Here is a 12,917-nt window from a genome sequence, read left to right on the forward strand (position 1 = left end):
AGTCTGCTTACTGTACTAGAGCTTGGATCCCAGTTCTGTCCAGAGTTGGGAGCCCCTGAGCAGATTCGTTTCGTCTGCTGTGGCACCAGGCCAGCTCTTTTAAAAACCCTGTGCCTTCTCATTTTCATTCCCTTGGAAGGTTGGATGCTGTTGTTGTTTGTTATCCTTTCCCTGAGGTTGATAAGGCCAAGGCAGACATGGGGCCTCATTATCAAAGTGCACTTAAACCAAGCTCACCTGAGCAGACACTAATTAGGGGTGCTAGAGTCGAGGGCAAAGAGGTCCTCTGGCTTTCAGTCTGGTGCATCGCCCCTGCCTCTAGAAGAGTCTGGCAGTGTGGAGTACTCATGTAGTGTGTCTGCAGGCAGTGATTGCTCCTGTGACAGCTGTTTCCTCAGCCTTGAGGAAGACCCTCCAGTAATAGCCCACTCCCTGATGCGGAGCCCCCTCTACCCAGAATGCCTTGCCAGTTTGGCTTGTCTGAAAATGCTTACTCTGAGTGCTAGGCAGAAAGCCATCCCAAGAGCTGCGTGTGCTGTGTCAGCGGGTAGAATACAATGGCTCTCTCAGACCCTGGGAAAGATGGATTGCTGCACTTATCTCTAGATTAAATACGAATTTCAGGACCCTTTAGGATCAGCCCTTGTAGAACCATTACACCAGTTTGAACAAGTACCAATAGCTGGAGATGGATGGGCAACTTAATTTACCAAGAAAAGTATATTTCAGATCATTCTTAGGTCTTAAGAAAAAAAAAAGTCATCTTTTTTTTTTTTCCAGGTTCGTAATGTGGATGATTTCGAGTGTTTTGCATAATTTGATTTATGAGGATACTGTAGTCAATGAATGTGTGCCCTGGTCTGAAATCTCTAGCTTAGGAATTCTAGCTTCATTCAGAAAAAAAGGAAAGGGGGTTGAGCTGGGAGACAGAGGTGGGAGGAGGTGGGGGGAGAAAGAGGGAGAGAGGCAGAGAGAGAGAGCAGGGTGACCAGATCATGACTCACTTTTCTGACCATGAGGAAACTTGGGAGCGCATTAACACACTGACAACTGCTAAGACTGTCTTCAGTTGGATGAAAACTGATTTTCTAAAAATTGCTTTAATCGGTCATTCTTAAATCGACAAAGTCTGGCGCGGAGTTGAAGGGCTGGACAATCTGGCAGCTGACTCTGACACTGTGCCTGCCAAAAGGAGGAAAAACTTCACCCAAATTGGGCCTCACTGGCACAGGGTCCGCTGCTTGAAGTCACATTCGGCTCTGTACAATGGAGCTACACTCTCCTCATTTAAGAGCTGGGAAAGAATGCCCCTTGCTCTGTTCTTAGCTGTTCCATCTTATTCGATGCGAGTTGGTGTGTGGGTAAAACCTTGGTAAAAATTTGACCAGATACATGTAAAGATTCATTCCAGTAATTTCTAAAAATTACATGCACAATTTAATTTAAAAATTAAAAAAAAATAAACAAGAAATCGTACTAGTTTGGAATCTATTAACTTAGAGTCATAGGATATAAAAAAGAATGCTACTTTTACATATAAGAAAAAGACATTGTAGCCTGTCCAGGATGACAAGGTTGTACCTTCATTAATAAACACTCACTGAGGGCTTAGCATCCTTCCCCACCGGCTAGAGATGAGAGACTGTGATGGACAAATATTCAATGTGCACAGTCCAGGAGAAAAGAACCTAACACATTACAGCAGGTATGGCTGAAGTCCATTCTTAAAAGGAGAGAGTGCCCTAGGCTTTCCAGGAAGTAGGGCTTGTTTAAAAAGGAAAATAAGTGGCTTATAAGTTGGGGCAGTCATTATGAATGTGCTCCTCATCTGTTATGGCTGTTGTGGAAACATAATTTAAGTTAAAAGGATCTGTCTTCAGAGAAGTAAATGGTTTTTCTAAAGTTGGAGAACATTGCAGGGCTGTTGACGATGGAACCATGCAGACAGTGTGTCCCCTGCTTTAAATGAAGGGGAAGCATTGCCAGCCCCCCCCCCCCGGGGCTCAGCAGAGCTAGAGAAACAGGGAAAGTGGCTCTGAGGACGGTAGTCCCTGAGAATGTGTATGGGGAACTTCGTAAGCCTTAAACTTACCTGAAATGCGCCTTAGTAAATGGGCTAAAGTTGTCTTCAGGAAACTATACCATGAGAATGCAGTGTCTTTTTAAAAAAGAAAGCCTAAAGTAAAGATGCTTTTATTTGATTAGATTATAGAAAAATTATAGATTTATATAGATTGTATATATATTATATTGATATAGATTATATAGGAAAAAGTTCTTAATGTTTAGAGATATTAACTGCTATATTTTATAGAATAATATCCTAAAATATTTCAGAAACAAAAGATGAGAAGGCATGGCACATTTGTGAAATTTGGGGGCTGGATTATGTATTCTTTCTCTTTGTATGTTCGAAAATGTCATGATGTAAAGAAGTCAGAAGTCTATGGCTGTACTATTTATGAAATACATCCTATGTGCTACCCAGTTATCCTTGATTTCCATCCTCACCACCTCCACAAAAGCTCTGCAGAGACCATCAGACTATCACCCTTTCTAGATGGCAGACCAAAGCCCGAAGCCACCCGGTTGGTAGGTGGCAGAATTCCTCTGAACCATAGCACACATGTCATCTTGCTGATGTAATCTCCTCCACAGCAGGAATTCTTTCCCCGGGCTCCTCTGAGATGGATCTTGAAGGCCTTGGAGAATTGGATGAAAGCAGCATTGCGGAGACTAGAGTTAAACTGGGTCCCAGCTCTCTAAAATCACTGTGCACCTACTCAGCGGGACAGTGGTCTCAGTGTATTCTCTCTTCAGGGTCCCTTGGCTATCTTTTCTTTCTAGCCACAGTGAATTTCTCACTATTCCTTCTCCACACCAAGTTCTTTCTTTGCTTGGGTATTTGCCCAGATTTCCCATTTGCCTCCCATGCCTTCTGCTAGTTAAATCATAGACATTGCTCAAATCTCAGATAATGCTGCTTTTTTAGAAGCCCTTCTTTGATTGTCTTCCTGATTACACATTTACCTTTGCCTTTCCAGTAAGACTTTGTGTCATGTGGCCAGGCTCTAGAGGACCTGTTCCGTGTGTCCTCAGTAGAGAGCCATTGAGTTGAATGGACATGGACTCTGAGTCTTCCATCTTCAGCTATGTTGGGTAATTCACATACCCTGAAAACTGTGTGACTTAGCTGGATCTCTTCTCTCTTAGCCCTTTAAATATTTACCCATGCCTTCTTGCTCCTCTTTGTTGTGGGTTAAATCCTAAGTCCATACCATCTGTTGTGGGTGAACTCCTAAGTTCATACCATCTATCATCAAGATTGATCTAAAAGCCTTATCATCTATAAGCTAAATGACTTTGAACTCCTTTAGTGTTTTTTAAAATCAGTCTTGATTTTTGATTTACTTGGCTAAGCTAGTTTAAAATGTTGGCTACCATGGATGTGTATACATATAATAAATGTATGTGTGCTATACACAACACACGTACAGGTGTGATTGAGCAAGCATGGGTTTGCACGTGTTTATATGTGCATGCATGTGCACATGCCTGTGCAGGCCAGAGCACAACCTTAGGAATTGTGCTTCATTATATGTCATCAGCCTTGTTCTTTAAGATAGAGTCTCTCACTGGAACTTGGACTCTGCAATTAGGCTAGGCTGGCTGGCCAGTGAGCCCTAGAGACCTGCCTGTCTTCAGTCCTAGCAATTACAGCTATATGCCAGCATGCTTGACTTTTTAGATAAATGAAGGGCTTGAACTCAGGTGCTAGTATTTGTGTGGCAGTCTCTTTGCCGATTGAGCCATCTTTCCAGCCCCTGCATGCTATTTTTAATGGACGCTCATAATCCATTGTGAGACCCTTGAAGTAGGAACAGGGTCTCATTTACATGCATATCTGTTGTAGGTACAATGTTGTAGGAATGTACATGCCTGTGAAATGTTGATTCCTCCCCACCCCCCGCAATGGCAGTAGTATCAGCACATTATGATGTAAAAAGTATTTTTCTGAGACAAGAAACTATGAAAACTCAAAAATAGTGTGCAGGCAATAGCAAAGGCTTATTATGTTTATATTAGTGGCATAAAATGTGCTGTCCAACATGCTTGAAGTTGTTCATCCTTCTGTGAAATCTTAGTGTTTCATTCAGGGCAGACTCAGCTTTAGATTTCTGTATGGCCCATGGACTGACTTTTACCATCCTCTGCCCTCTTCTGTACGTGAAGGTGGATCAGAGCATAACCACTGCCATTGATTCCCATATGTCATGGCTGCTTTCACACTACAACTGCATGTGGTTGCAACAGAGACCCAAGGACCATGAAAGTCTCTGCCAAATACAATGTAAGAAGCCTAAGATAAAGCAAAACTCGGGTGTACAATGAACAGATTTCCCATTTAGGTATCTCAGTGGTTAAGTGGATGTACTTCTACTAAAAACCTAAGTGTCCACTGTCTATCTGCAAATCACATTTAACTAGATGCCTAAATCTGGCATCTCTTTTTATAAATCCTGATGTTCAGTTGGTTGGTTCTTTATGGAGAGTGTTAGTTGACAACGGTGTGTATTACTAACAGATAGTGAAGGGGACAGCATGTAAGGACAGTGACAGTGGCAGCCACTGGTGTTGGTGCTATCGGTATCAATGTGCTAGCTCATCTGTTCCTAAAGCATTTCTCCTCAAGCTGGCACAGGCTCTGCTCCACACAGTGAGCCAGGGATAACCCTTTAGTCTACCTCCCTGCCTTCTCAGTCAGTGTTGTCCAGGCTGTCCTGTGTGTTTTGTGTGGTTTAATTCACACTCTTTAGGCACTCTTATTCTAGAACCAAATTTTGGTACTCCTAAATTACTACCATGTTCTGTGGTCCATTCTTTAATTAACTCGCTTTGTATGCATAATTATAGCATTATTTATCTGAGATTTATTTTTACAGTATTTACTTGTGTGTGCCCTACTACTTCCATATAAATCACATAGGACGGCCTGGAGACAGCTGAATTCAATCGTAAATGCACATTTCATAGTAATGTTCTCAGGGCATTCTCCCAACTGTTTACCATTATGGTCTAGTCATGGTCAACCATCATATTTCATCTACCTTTTTTTCCAAAGTGTGTATGAAAAAAACTTTCATAGGCGTGTGTCTGGTTGTGTAGCCACTGGGCTATCCAACACTTCCTTATCCTGTTTTCAGGTTTCTGAACTAAAGTCAAAGAGTATTTCCATTCCTCTGTCCAGGAGAACCAAGTTGATCAATGTAACTCTTATTAAGAACACTGAGTCAGGTCTATAAAGGGCCCCTAATCAAATTTCCACAGCCTCAGTGAGAGCCTTGCTTCCTTATGGACAATAAATGGACGGTGGTGAGAAGAGAAAACAGCTTCGCAATGTGTTTCTGAAGAGCCCAGCCTGCTCCTTGACTGGGCGGTAGGAAGCACATTAATTTACCTAGGATACTATGGCTCTGCCGTGTCAGCTTGTTCCTGTGTCAAGGCTGAAATTTGCCTTGTGCTCCTATTAGAAGATGGGGTTGAACCTGTGCTCTGTTTTCGTGTGATAATCTTGACCCTGGACTACTGTTTGGTGTGAGGTTCCTGTCGTGGAAGGTGCTGGTCAAAGGCTAAGCCTTCATGGCAAAGATTGTATTCTAAAAAGTCACTCTGCTGGAGTTTATTTTCAAAGAACTTTCAACCAGCATGCTACAACTTCAGAAGGAGAAAGAAGACTTTATTAAAGCCAAAACATGTCTTAATTACTATTTTTTGCTAAGAGTAAAAATAGACTTTGTGTAAATTTAAGTGCACTGCTCCTCAGAATCAACTGTAAAACTTAAAAAAAGTACCAGTCATTCAGATAATTAAAAACATAAACTTCAGGAATGTGCAGCTGTGAAATTAACTACTAGATTCACTAGTAGACTAGATTTTTTCCAAACCCCACTTTTCTGTCTTGATTATGTTACAAGCTAAGAAAGAAGCAGTTTCCTCCTTACTTTAGGAAATTTTAATGTTACTGTTTAGTTGTTGTTTAGTCTTTCGTATGGAGAATAGATGCTACCATATTTGTCATATTTTACCTTAATCTTTGTTTTTAAATGAAAGAGACTCAAAATGTCCCAGCTGGCCTACTCCTGGAGCAAGTGGCGGGGGTTGGGGGACAGTGGCACCCCCTTTTCCTGTGCAGGACTTGGAGCTTGCCTGATGTCAGAACTGTGGTAGGACCTGTCCTTGTACTGCTGTGAACATGTAGGAAGGTTGTCCTGTGTAGGGACAGGCATCCGTGACACGGGAGGACATCAGCTCAGGGCTCGCATGTCTTCTAGAGCATTGTGCACAGTGTGCTTTGATTTATGTTCTCTTGCGTCCCTGGGAAAGGAGGCATTACACAGATAGGTAAACTGAGGCAGTCGTCAGTGTTGTAAACCAGTTGCTTTTGCTGTGTGGCTTAATTGTTAGGGAGTCTAAGTTGGTCCAAATTGAAATTCCACAACAAAATTATCAAAACATTCATCAGAGTCTAACTCAAAAGAACTGAGGGAAAAAGAAACATCTTATTTGGTAGAAATTGATGGTTAGTGCTCACCTTAATAATCTACATGTTTTTTTAATTCTTCAACTATTTTAATATGCTTAAGCCTCATTTGTTGGTGGAGAACTTACTGGAGATGATATTTGGTCCATTCTTCACTGATCTTCTTGCAATATCACTATAATCTTCTTTGAAAACATTATACAGTTTGTGCTTTTTTTTTCCTCAGGGGAGTTGTTTTCCCTTTAGAAAGGTCCTTGTATATAATTCTTGAGTTTAAATGGCTCATTTGTTTTGGCTACAGACCTGACATACCTTGTCTGAATGAAAACTAAGCATGTCCTAGGAAACCAGGGTTTTGACTTGAAAATTTATAAGATAAAAAATAGAGATTTGAAAAGGCCAAGATCAATAAGGCCATGCCAGGTCCACCAGAGCTCTGAGAAGGTCAAGAGAACTTCTTCCTCCTTACACTTCACAATACCCAAGAAGTGGTCCCAAGGATGTTGAGCTTCCAGAAGCACATGATCATCCTGGTGATGAGAGAGGTAGACGCAGAGTGAACTTTTTCTGGTTATGGAATCTACTTCACATGTTTCCACTCCTCCTGTTTTCAGGGTTCTCAACCACCTCATCCATGGATGCTCATCTCTCAACTCATCCTTCTGATTATTATGTTTAGTATGATACAGTTTTTGTACTGAAGAAATTTTAGTAAAACCTGAGTTATTTCTCTTCTTCATGGTTTTAGAACAAGTCATGCTACATTTTGGAGAATACCAGAGGATCAGTACCACTTGGCACAGTTCAGAGATTTGCAGGGAAATATTGGATTTCTAAGAAGCTCAAAACATTGCTAGCAGTTACTTCCATCTAATGTGTGAGGTACAGTTCTAGGCAGACAAGAACAAGTGCCCTTTATAATATGGAAAATTGGAATTCAAGGGTGTGGCCATATGTTCATATATATGAATGAACATTTGCACAATATACATATTTGAATATTTAGCCAAATATATTTATGGGTTTTTATCCTCATTTGAATTGTTGCTTACAAAAGAGAACTATTACTTGACCCTCACATATCTTTAAAATAGAGTTTTAAAGAGCTGAAAGGGCAGACACACAGTCAGTCCTAAGAGTGGTGATTACATATCCTAAACTGTTGGCCTATTTGACAAATAGTTTCTGTAAGTGTAAAGTATCAGAATTCCAAAAGGAACAATATTTATAGATTTTTTAGTTTCTTCTGTTTCTCATTCTTTTATCACTGACCACTGACCATGTGCCAGGCACCATGTGAAGCTTGTCATGTACAGTTTCTCATTGATTCCCTACATCAATCCCATGAGATAAGCATTACTAGGTTCAACTCAGAAATAGGAAAATACCACACTTTGACTTTAATTGAGTGAGTCTTAGGACAGTGTCTTTGCTGTGGGGTGAGACACTAAGACACTGGGATTAAATGGGTTTATTTATCATAATTTTATTTCTGGGATTCCTTAAAACATACATTTAGATTTTATTACTGATCAAATTAGACTATCAGTGAGAACTTCCCCATTTCAAATACTGAGATAGACTCATCTATAGGGTAGGTCTTCAGTTACTTCTCATATGCCCTAAAAAATATCCAACATTGCAGTATGCCCCGTAATGTGGCAATTGCCTCATCCTGGAAGAAAACACACGTTAAAAATGGCTAATTCAAAGTTGGGTACTATGTCACAAAATAAGGCGGTGAATTGGTAGTAATTTCCCATGCCTACATGTGAGCATGCGTGATTTGCTGTTCTTTTTGGAGTACTACCTCACACTTTAGTGCCAAGGGGAATCGTTTTTTTAGTACCGTGTGTGGCAGGTTCACCTGAAGCAGATTGAACTTGGTGAGTTAACTGATTAATAAAGGAAGTTTCACAGCTAAAATTTGAAAAGGATGAGCATGTTTTAATATAAGCATATGGTTTTTTCATCTTATTATTTTTAAAATCAGAGTTAGAGGAACATAAATTCCCTTTCTTTCTCTTTGAGGGAGGGAACTCTAGGATGTTTGCCTTGCTTTGGTAAGGGGAGGCGAGGCAGGGCATTATAGGTACTTGAAATCAAACAGTGGCTGATGTCACATTGTTTCAGAAGCGATTTGAATTTTTATGGCCTGGGCAAGTGTTTGCAAATAATTCATCCAAAGACATCAGAATGAACTACAGACCAATGATCGTCAAACAGCCTTGACATGCCATACCTCTGTTGCTCTGAGACTTCTAATTTTGGAACTTAGAGAGATAAACTAATTGGGAAGACAGCACCCCCAATGCCTTGGAAATTACTCACTGTCATGCAGTTTCCCATTTCCCCTGTCTCATTGGGCACACAACTCACCTTTTAAAGGAAGACTAGTCTGGGATGTCTCGATGTCACTGGCATAAACTGAATGTACCAGTGTTAGTCACCCAGAGTGCCGCAGCGTCAGGTGGCTGGCTCCCCGCTGCCCAGCGTTAATGATCGTGACTGTGTCCTGTCATGGGGGTGCAGAGGAAGTCACAGGGTGAGGAGATGTCACCAGGGTGGCTTTTTAGCTTAGTGTTTGTATTTCAATTTGTAAATGTTATAACTGTTTTTAAATTTTTTTCTCAAGCGAGCTGCAAACTTTTAAAGACATTAAGCCTGCCAAATTAAAGCCACTTACTGCTGCCTGGCGTGTTTTTCAGCTTAGACCCACAGAGGGACTGCCAAGCCTGTTCTTTCTCATTACCTGTTCTCTGTCTGGCCCGGAGTTTAGATTTTCGAAAATGGAAAAAAGCTGTTTGCGAAATCGCAAGGCTCTTGAGTTCTTAGTTTCTTCTTAGTATCAACGTTTATTTATTTAGGTTTGGGCTGGGTTTCAAAAGATTGAAATTGGAAACAGAGAAGGTGACTCTGAACACCATTTATCTGTATATAAGTGAACATTCGATGTACGTTTAATTTAAAAAATTGCTGTTTCCTACAAGAGGGAGCTATTTTTCACATTGTTACAACATTTTTAGAGGTCACTAGGTGGTCATGTCACCAGCAGGGAGTTTTTGTTTGGCAGGCCCCCTTGGCAGTTAGTTACAAATGCCTCCATGATTCAGCGTTCAAAGGGGCTGCTTTGCAAGTAACAAATGCTTACAACCTGAGAACTGAAGTATAAAAAGTAGTGACAGGGGAAAATGTTTGGAAATGTAAAACAGCATCTTTAGTGGCCAAATTGGGGTGTTTGGGGAGTTGGAGATTACATGTCTACTTTGTACTTGAGTTCAGCCTTTACAGAAGCAATAATGTCTTAACTACCACACTGGCTGTCACCTTGCTTCCAGCTGGTGAGTGCTCTTCATCTGTGACTTGTTCACTCCCATGATTTGGAACATCATCGGGGGTCTTTATGAACCCCATCCCCTGTGTTTGCAATCGGTGGTTTCCTAACCTGGGCCTCTCCATCATCCCCCGTCGGGCACGCTGGCAATTTAAGCAAGATTAAGTGGGCAGCTAAAAGCACCAATTACTGAGATGACTTCTAGGCTTCTATATTCACAGACAGGGCCGTATTTCAAACTTGGAATAAGGGAGTTATAAGCAGTCTTCACAGGGAAATAAATAAATGAGGTGTAGACAGATCTTGGAGCAAAGGGCTAAGATGAGAAAGGAATAACTAATCGATATAACGGTGAGTATCTTATTTGTAAGTCATTTGAAAAGAATGAATGTGAGATTAATTTTTGTCTTCATATCAGGAAAGCTGAAGTGTCACCTGCAACCTTTGTCTAAAACGGGAATGATCTAAAGACCACGGCTGTCACGTTACAATAGTTACTTTGCTGTTGTAGGCACTTAATTAGTGCTCTTTAATATAGAGCCCAAATTATTTTCATTTGAGCTGAGAATGGTCTCAGCTCAAATTGTGTTGTTTATGATAGAAAGGCTGAAGAATTTCAGATTTCTTTAGCAGAACAGAGAGACATTAGACACCTACATCCACTGTTAATAGTTTTTCTGTTTTGTTGAGAGATTTTAAAAGTCCTTAGGTAAAAATGAGAAAATATTATATCCATGTGTATTTTTTTTCTCTAAAGCAAATTAACCTCATATTCTTGATAACATTTTGCCAGTTCTTCCACCCTTTCCAGAATGTAGTTTTTGGCTGTGAGGACTCATTTGAAGAATAGGCTTAAATATTCAAAAGAGTCCTGCTCAGAAATGAAGAGAGGAAAGCCGGGCGGTGGTGGCGCACGCCTTTAATCCCAGCACTCGGGAGGCAGAGCCAGGCGGATCTCTGTGAGTTCGAGGCCAGCCTGGGCTACCAAGTGAGCTCCAGGAAAGGCGCAAAGCTACGCAGAGAAACCCTGTCTCGAAAAACCAAAAAAAAAAAAAAAAAAAAAGAAATGAAGAGAGGAGGTCCAAGTTTTGACTGGACACACCGTCCTGGGCATCCCACCAGTTGTATGAAGCAGTTCTTCCCTGCTACTCCCCTCCCCCATTCATCAGAGAAGTTAATTTTCCTTCTCTCGCTGACATTTGCTTTGTGTATGGAGATGAAATTTTGATGCTGCTGCCAACACTGGGGATGAATCAACTTATAGAGGAGAATAACTTAAGAATATTGTTATTAAAAAAAATCTGACCGCTCTTTAAGGTAATTTTTTTCCTCCTGGTTTCTAAAGGCTGGTGATTTCAATACATCTGTCTTTTGTCTAATAAATTTGTGAACTACACTAATAATGGTTATAGTGTTGTATGAAAAGAGACAAGGCTAGTGCTTCCCTTGACAAGGAGGGAGAGGCCCGTGGACCTCACAACATGCGTGTGTTAAGGCAATGCCCCCTGCTTCGTGGCATCTAAAGATGGTTAGAATCATTAAGTTTACATTTATAACAGGAAATAAGTGCTTGCTATAAATGAAACTTACTGTGATTTATCTAGCTGATTTATCTCCTCTCTCTCTCATGTAATAGCCCATAAGAGACTGAGTACAAGTTGGGTATCCTTTATCCAAAAAGTGTGGGACCGGAAGTGGTTTGGGTCTTGTGCTTTCCCCCATGTCTTGGAATACTTGCATTTGCATCATGAGACATCTTGAGGCATGAACCCAGTTGACCATACTTTAAATCTATTTGGAAATATCCATTGTTTTTTGTTCCATAGATTCCTAGTTGGAATTTTTTATCAACCATTTGATCTGTTGATTCATCATTGGCTTGGTAAGTGTAGTTTAAATGGTAGAAGCTGTGTCTGCCACAAAGCTTGTTTATACCAGACACTATTTGAGATTCATCATATACATACAGTATTCCTACTTGGATTTTAGAAGACCTGGGTTTGTAGGCATGGATACAGAGAGTAATGTCAGCGAATCATTCTAGGATCCTACACTTTCACAGATGCCATCTCATGTGACCTTATCAGTAGACTTGGTATTAAATAGTGTTTTTAATTGTATAGACTTAACAGCTAGGATGTCTAAAATCAAGGGACTGGTCCAACCTACACATCTAATTCAGGTGACATTTTATTGAACCTCTGTGTTCTACTTTTCAGATGCCTTTTCCTTCATACAACAAGGGAGTAGATTGGAGGTTCAGATTTCTCACTGTCTTCCCATTGGGATTGAGACATCATGGTCCATTTGTGAATGTTTTATGGTAGGCTGTGCCTGCTGAGTCTTATCACAGTCTTACCACTATTTTCAAGAAATTTGACTAGAAGCTTTTGTATTTGGCTTGATTCCCTGGGAAATCCAAGTAATAATCATCCATGTTCCAGTATAGAGCTGTGCTGGGCTCTCTCCAGTGACAGTAGCATTGTGACTGAGGGATGAGCCTCCTCTTGAGATCTAGCCAATTCTGTTCTGGGTTTGACATGAACATGTTGAGTTTTCCCTGTGTGGAGGAAGGGGTATCACAACTCAAAACAACTACAACTTACTTGTTTTATTTTGAGGACTTAGAAAACATCAGACTGGGTTGGAGAAATGGCTCAGCAGTTAAGAGCCTGCATTGACATGGCAGAGGGCCCAGGTTTAGTTCCCAGAATCAACACTAGGTAACTTACAGCTCTAGAACATCCAACTCCATCTTCTGACCTCTGAGGGCCCCTGCATCCAAGGACACATACTTCAAATATTTTAAAAGTCTTAAGAAAAATAACTCAAGACTGTATAGGCTCAAATCGTTCCTTCACCATTTAGACATTTTAACTTGGCCAAGTTGACACATTTCTCTGTTTTATTTTGTTTTTTCTTATTTGTCAAATGGGACAAAAATAATACCTTCTCAGTGGGTTCCTATGCAGATTGAATGAGCTAATACAATCAGAGCGCTCAGTACCTAGTGCTGATATATATTTTGGCTATGAGATTCCT

At 40.7% G+C, this 12,917-nt stretch overlaps 1 protein-coding gene and 1 non-coding gene across 18 annotated transcripts in view; both read left to right on the forward strand.

The window, feature by feature from the left end:
* The window catches only part of Erc2 (ELKS/RAB6-interacting/CAST family member 2), a 905,605-nt gene that overhangs the window by 672,825 nt on the left and 219,863 nt on the right, over positions 1 to 12,917 (forward strand). The window lies entirely within an intron of this gene.
* On the forward strand, positions 11,287 to 11,406 carry LOC121832475 (U6atac minor spliceosomal RNA). Its single transcript, XR_006076129.1, has one exon. It is a non-coding gene; the product is annotated as a U6atac minor spliceosomal RNA (small nuclear RNA).

This window comes from Peromyscus maniculatus, chromosome 9, assembly GCF_049852395.1.
Source record: "Peromyscus maniculatus bairdii isolate BWxNUB_F1_BW_parent chromosome 9, HU_Pman_BW_mat_3.1, whole genome shotgun sequence".
Taxonomy (NCBI): Eukaryota; Metazoa; Chordata; class Mammalia; order Rodentia; family Cricetidae; genus Peromyscus; species Peromyscus maniculatus.